A 7,556-nucleotide genomic window follows, 5' to 3' on the forward strand; every position below is an offset into this window, starting at 1 on the left:
TTGACAGTGGTTGTGGTTGCATGTATCTGTGACTATATGAAGTCATTGAATTGTGTGATATGTGAATTATATCACAATAAATTTGTTTTACAACACTAAAACAATAATTTAACCCATCCTCTGAGTTTTATGTGTTGAGCTACAGGTTGAGAGCCAGGATAGAAACCTCCCTGCTTGGGTTGCCCCTAAGGCTGGGGATAAAATGGTAAGACTAGAGACAGCATTGATTTGGGGCCTGCCTATGAGCAATTCTGTGTGTACAGAACTCAGGGCATCCTCCAGAGGTCTCTCTAGAGCAGTGGTCCTCAAACAGGGAACTTGTCAGGAATGCAGATTCTCAGGCCCTGCCCCAGATCTGCTGACTCAGCCATGCCTGGGGTGGGGCCCAGCAATCTGTATTTTCACGAGCCCTCCTGGGGAGTCTAACTCGTGACTGAGAATTACTGCTCGCCAGAGGGTTCTGCTTCCTTTCTGCCTCCGTAGGCTTTCCAAGCTGAGTCGGATCACCAACAGGCTATGCCTGTTTTGCCCTGGCCAAAACCTGAACCATGGGGCTTCTCTCTGGGTAAGTACAACCCGGCCCCAGAGTAGCTGAGGCTTGGGGCTTGAGAAGGCTGGAGAGGTCTTGGAGCAAACCTCAACAGGGCCACACACCTGCTGCATCCCAGAGAAAGTGAACCTCGTTTGTGGACTTCCTGTTGACAGGGGCAGGAAGCCCTGGGGTGCAGCCCAGCTCTTTGAATGGTCTCCAGCATCTGCTGGCTCTGGGACTTCATGCGCGGCTCAGTTTTACCAGGCATGCCACAACAGTGATTCATCTGCCCAGGGGTCACAGCCCGACTCCTTCAGTCACCTAAAAGGGCTAAAAATATATAACTCCTACATGCCGTTCTGAGCTTCCAAGTGCATGAAAGCTGGGGGCCTTTTCCTTTGTCCCAGGCTGAAATTGAAGAGACCAGGGTTCCAGTCTGAGCTTCATAACTAATCAGCCCCCGGCAGGGCTGTGCTTGGTGTCTCCTGCTTTCAGAATGGGGACCAGATCCCACCTCTGACTGGACACAGCATGAGGCTGTGCATCAGGAATGCAGGTTTTAGCCTTGGCTCTTCCACGTGCCATCAGGACAAGACACTTTCTCTCTCTTTTTTAAATTTTATTTTATATTGAAGTATAGTTGATTTACAGTGTTAGTTTCAGGTGTACAACAAAGCAAATCAGTTATCCATATACATACATATATTTTTTTTTCAGATTCTTTTCCACTATGTGTTACTAAAAGAAATTGAATATAGTTCCCTGTGCTATCCAGTAGGTGCTTGGAGGCACTTTATCTCTTAAATCTCAGTTCTTTACTCCATGGGATGTGATCGTTGGAGATGATTTGTGTCCCTCAGGGTGTGACCTGCATCACCTTTGTACCCTGAGCAGCTGCCGAAGGGAGCTCTGGCCAGGAAATGTCTGGGGAACTCAGGAGGTGAGGTCCCCTCTGGAGATTCACATCAGGCTATACATTTGTATATTACAGCCTCTGGAAGTCCCATTAAAGACACCTGTTTAACTTTGGTGAACCCAAGATTTCCCAAGATTGTTTGCCCCTGGCCCTCTCCCCAGTTTTCCCTCTATTAACAATACAGGCTTTATGTCATCATATCACACTTTGGGAAATGGGAAACTAAAAGGTTTCTGGGTCCCATCAACTCTGACAGTAAAAGATTCAGTGCTTGTTACATCACCCACATGGAGAGATGCCACAAAGATGTCAAAGAACATGGTTGGCTGGCTTTTTCCGAGTCCCCATAGAGGACAGTGGCTTGATGCAGTTACCACATTTTAAAGTCCAGCTTTCAATTTTGCATATCTAGAATATTGATTTAGTTAATTTATCTCTGATGGTTAATTTTTTTATTGAGGTGTAGTCAGTTTACAATGCTGTGCTAATTTCTGGTGTACAGCACAATGCTTCAGTCATGCATGAACATACGTATATTCATTTTCATATTCTTTTTCACCATAAGCTACTATAAGATATTGAATATATTTCCCTGTGCTATACAGTATACATTTGTTTATCTATTTTATATGATGGTTAATTTTTAAGTGTCAACTTGGCTGGGCCACAGTGCCCAGATATTTCGTCAAACATTACTCAGAGTGTGAAAGTGTGAAAGTGTTTTTTAGGATGAGATTAACATTTAAATTGGTGGATTTACAATGGCCAAAGTATAGAAACAACCTAAGTGTCCACTGACAGATGAATGGATAAAGAAGTAGTGGTACAGAGTAGCCACAGTAGTAGGAATGTGGCAACCCGACTAGCCCACAGGGCACCTAGATACTTGGGTAAACATTATCCTGAAAGCGTCTGTGTGAGTGTCTCTGGATAAGGTTAACATTTGCATCAAAAGACCAAGTGTTGGAGCATGTGTAGCTCAGTGGTAGAGTGCATGCTTAGCGTACATGAGTCCTGGGTTCAATCCTCAGTATACTCATTAAAAAAAAGAAAGAAAGAGAGAAAAATATTTTTTAAAAAGACCAAGTAAAGCAGATGGTCATCCCCAGTGTGGGTGTCCTCTGGAGGCCTGAATGAAACAGAAAATGGGACAAGAGAGAATTTGCTCTCTGCCTTTTTGCTTTCAAGCTGAGACACTGGTCTTCTCCTGCTCCCAGACTGGAATCATCTTGGAATGGAACCATACCATGGGCTTTCCTGTGTCTCCAGCTTCTCGATGATGGATCTCGGGACTGTCTCAGCCTCCATAATCACGTGAGCCACCTTCTTATCATAAATCTTCGTATATATACACATCTACATCTATTATCTATCTATCTGTCTATCCATCTTCAACTGGTTCGATTTTTCTGGAGAATCCTGACTAATACAAGGTGATAACTTGAGATGAAAGAAGACTTTAGGCATGAAGATGTTCATTAATGTGATCATAAGAGTGAACAATTAGAAACAATTTATATACATGAAACATGCACAGAGTAGGAAAAATAATGTGTATGAGGTGTTTTTCTCTTTAAAATTTATTTGAAGTTTTTTTTTGGTGGAGGGGAGATAATAAGATTTATTTATTTATTCTTTTTTTTTTAATTTTAAAATTATTTTTCTTAATGAAGGTATTGGATATTGAACCTAGGACCTAGGGCCTCCTGCATGCTAATTTCATGCTCTACCTCTGAGCTATACCCTCCCCTCCAGTGAGGCTTTTTTTCTTTTTAATAAAATGGAAAAATACTTGCATTAATGTGATGAGAAAAGCCAGAAAAAAAAGCATCGGAAGCCCCCAGAGGGTATTACAGCGCAGATTGCTGATCTGATTTGGTGGCTCTGAATTCAGGTGGAGTCTCAGTATTACATTTCTAACAACCCCCAGGGGCTGATGCTGCAAGTCCAGGGACTGTACTTTAAGAACCACAGCTCTAGGGCAAATTTTTTCCTGGAAAGGGCCAGACAGTAAAGATTTTGTGGTCCAGATGATCTGTGTTGCAACTACTCAACTTTGCTCTTGCAGCAGGGAAGTCACAGGAGATATGTAAATGCCTGGGTTTGACTGTGTTCTGATAAAACTTTATTTACAACAACAATCAGGGGGCCATATCTGGCCCCTAGTTTTCCTCTCCAGGGAATGGTCATTTTGATTGACATACTATTTACTATTAGGGCCCACACTCTGTCAATTTAGATTTTTAAATATATATACACACATATATATATATGTGTATATATATTGAAGTATAGTCAGTTTAAAATGTGTCCATTTCTGGTGTATACCATCATGTTTCAGTCATATATATATGTACATATATTCATTTCCATATACTTTTTTTTATTATAGATTACTATAAGATATTGAATATAGTTCCCTGGGCTATAGAGTAGAACTTTTGTTGTGTATCAGTTTTATATATAGCAGTTAGTATCTGCAAATCTTGAACTCCCAATTTATCCTTTCCCATCTCCTTTCCTCCTGGGTAGCCGTAAGTTCATGTTCTATGTCTGTGAGTTTGTTTCTGTTTGTAAATAAGTTGATTTGTTTCTAAAGCATACCTCTTCTGATACTACAGACTATGACTGCTGTTACTGTGATGACTATTACAAGAACAACTACCACTACTGCTACTGCTACTACTGTCTTGTATTTATTGAGTCTATGCCAAGGACCCAGTGCTGTTTCAAATGCTTAACCTGCACAATCTGCTTCCCATTACAAACAGTTCCACGTAATACCCATTGGCATTAGTTCCATTTCACAGATGAATACACTGAGGCTTGGAAAAGTTAAATACCTCACCCAAGTTCACACAGCGAGTAAGTGATAGGGATTGTAACCCAAGTCCATCCAAATCCCAACCTCATGTGATTTCCAATAGTGCTTGTGCTGGGACTGGCAAGATGAATATATACAAGTCTGCCAGACTAGACTTAGGGAAAGGGTGTTTTAGACGGAGGGAAGGGCACTGTGAAGCTACGGAGCAGTGAGAGAGCATGGTGCTTCTAGGAAACACAGCCAGTGGGGCTGTGCCCAGGCCAGAGAGCCATGTGGTGGTTCTCTGTCCAGGCTGTGTGTTAGAACAGCTGGGAGGTGGGGGTTCATTAAAAACCGGTGCCCAGGCCCACACCCAGACATCTTGACTGAATTGGTCTGGGACTGGGTCTGGATGTCAGTCTTTTAAAAATACACTTAAAAGCAAAAAGCAAAAACTCCTCAAGAGGTTTTAAGGCACAGCACAAACATGGTAGAAAAGTGCAGATTTTGGAGGCAGATGCATGTATTGTTACTAACGGGACAAAACTGACACTGGCAGCAGAGCCACTCTGGCACCCAAGTCACGTGGTGCCCCATCAAAGTGACAGATGGTTGGAGAGCTACGAGCCCGACAAGACACTGGGGGGAGAGGTGGGAGCAGGAACTACCCTTGGAACTCGAGTGGCATAAATTGGGAGTTTGGGATCTGCAGATACTAACTACTATATATAAAATAGATATACAACATAAGTAGTCGCTTGACTTCTTTCAGCTTTCCTGGTCTGAAAATGGGGAAACCAACAAATAGTCTTCACCTCACTGGGTTTTGTGAGAATTAAATGAGGTCACTTGTTCATTGAATCATTCAACAAATATTTATTGAGCAGCTGCCAGAAGTCTAGAAGGGTTATAGGTGCTGGAAAAATAATCAGTGAATAAGACTAAGCACCTGGCTTCCTGATGTTTAGAGTCTAGTGGAGGAGACAGATAATACACATTGAAAATTACTGCACACTGGCATCCAGTGATAAGTGCCATGGAGAAACATAAGCAGGATAACAGGAGGAACTGGAGCTGGTGGTCCTCATGGTCTGAGTAGTCCTTTCAGAGCTGGTGGCCATCAGAGAGCTGAGTGAGCGAGGTGGACAGAAAAGGCACATGCAAAAGTGAAGTCAAGGGGAGGGTATATAGCTCAAGTGGTAGAATGGATGCTTAGCATGCATGAGTGGGATCAATCCCCAGGACCTCCCTTAAAAAAACAAATTAATAAACCTAATTACCTATCCAGCACCCCTCCCCATAAAAGGTCAAGTAGGAGTCTTCCTGGTACCTAGAGGTGACATCCTCAAAAATTATTGATTTCCAATTTCTTTCCATTCTGCAAAATTGTTGCTGACCCCAGAAGCTTTTTTGTTTTTGTGAGCTGTATCTTACTGCTAGTCATGGTTTAGGAATGAAAACCGAGACATTTAAAAATACGGATGAGAATTTATTTCTCATAAACTTGTTGCATGTCAATGTAAAACATATTTTGTAATGATACACAACTTGTCAAAACAAAAAAAGTTGGTCAGAAGAGCAGCAGCATTTTGTATTTTTGAAAAGCTCTTTAGTGTCTGACTTCCTAGGAAAACAGCTACGTTCTCATACCTGCTACTGATTTCAGTCTGCTGTGGTGTGTTGCTTTGATTGAAGTGTATGAAGAAAATCCAGCCTCACACAGATGGGGAAAGGGAGGGAGGAGTATTTTCCTAAAAAGTAGTCCTCAAAAGGAATGACTTTTTAGGTAATTGTGGATATTTTTCTTTGCTGCTCTGTGAAAAGGAGACAGATGTCTTAAAGGAAAATTGCAAAGTGGAATGTGAAATTCTATCAGTGAACTTTTCATACTTTTGATGCAGGAAAACAGATGTGGGGCGTGAGGAGGGCCATGCCCCAGGTCTTGGTTGAGCCCCTAGGACATGCCTGGCCAGGTGTGGGTCCTTGGCTTCCTGCATGAAAGAATTCAAGTGCGAGCCACCGTTGAGTAAAGGTAGGTTTATTTAGAGAGATACATACTGCATAGAGTGTAAGGCAAGAGAAAGGCAAGGAAACAGGTGTAGGAATTGGGTGCTCAGGTTAAAATAAAAGTAGGTACATACTCCATAGACAGAGTGTGGGCCGTCTCCAAAGAGGAGGGAGCAAAAAAGGCCACTAGGCGTGGTGTTGCCAGTTTTTATGGGCTCAGTAGCTTCACATGCCTACAAGTGGGACCATTCCAACTACCCTGGGGAAGGGGCTGGAATTCCCAGGAATTGGGCCACTGCTCATTCCTTGGCCTTTTGCGATTATCCTTGAGACGGTCATGGTGCCTGCGGGCATGTTATTTATTACCCTGTTACAATGAGCACATAATGAAGCTCAAGGTCTACTAAAAGTCAGACCTCTTAATCTTCAAGGCCAACTAGGAGTTGAATCTTCCACCATTTTGGTGTTAAATTGCTGTCATTCCTTGAGTGGCTCTGCCCTGCCCTCTTCCCTCCTGTCCCATTTTGTCAGATTAAACTCATTGGTCTAGTTTGTACTTTGAATGGATCTTTTATTCCTGCCTGATTTTATAACCACTACAAGTCACCAGTAGGTTTTCATATCACTCCCGGTCTTTATCCATATGCAGGTAGAATTTTTCTATGGTTGTAATCATAGCATGGGTACCAGTTTATATTCTGTTTCCTTAACTTTTTGTTAAAAATTTTTTCAGACATATGGAAAAGTTGATAGTACCACTTTGATCCAACAATTGCTAACATTTTGCATTATTTACTTTCTGTGTTTATATTTGTTTTTCATTGTTGCAAAGTCCTTTATTTAAAAAAGTTTTTATTGAAGTATAGTCGGTTTAAAATGTGTTAATTTCTATATATGATTTTTTTGTTGTTGAAGCATTAAAAAAAATACTCTCAGGCATTATGACATTCACCCCCTAGAGTCTCCAGACGCATATCCTAACAATAAGAACATTCTCTCACGTGAGCATAATATCATTATTACACTGTGAAAGTTATCAACAATTCACTAAAATCATCTATATCTAAGCTATACTCAACTTTCTCCAACTGTCAAAAAAAATTTACCAGCTTAAAAGAACCCACCTGGATCCAGTCAAGATTCACACATTATATTTGGTTAAGTCTTTTTAGCTCTTTTATTTTAGAACAGTTTCTCCCCTTATATTTTTCATGGCATCCCATTTTTGAAAAGACCAGGCCTTCTGTCTTATAGAATCTTACTGATCTCCTCTGCTCAGCACAGGGTTGGCAACAGTA

At 41.5% G+C, this 7,556-nt stretch overlaps 1 long non-coding RNA gene across 1 annotated transcript; it reads left to right on the forward strand.

The window, feature by feature from the left end:
* The first annotated feature begins 392 nt into the window (after positions 1-392).
* LOC116665849 lies at positions 393-6,207 on the forward strand. The gene is made up of 3 exons (XR_004322585.1): positions 393-565; positions 2,637-2,762; positions 6,153-6,207. It is a non-coding gene; the product is annotated as an uncharacterized LOC116665849 (long non-coding RNA).
* Positions 6,208-7,556: the final 1,349 nt, after the last annotated feature.

This window comes from Camelus ferus, chromosome 9 (assembly GCF_009834535.1).
Source record: "Camelus ferus isolate YT-003-E chromosome 9, BCGSAC_Cfer_1.0, whole genome shotgun sequence".
Taxonomy (NCBI): domain Eukaryota; kingdom Metazoa; phylum Chordata; class Mammalia; order Artiodactyla; family Camelidae; genus Camelus; species Camelus ferus.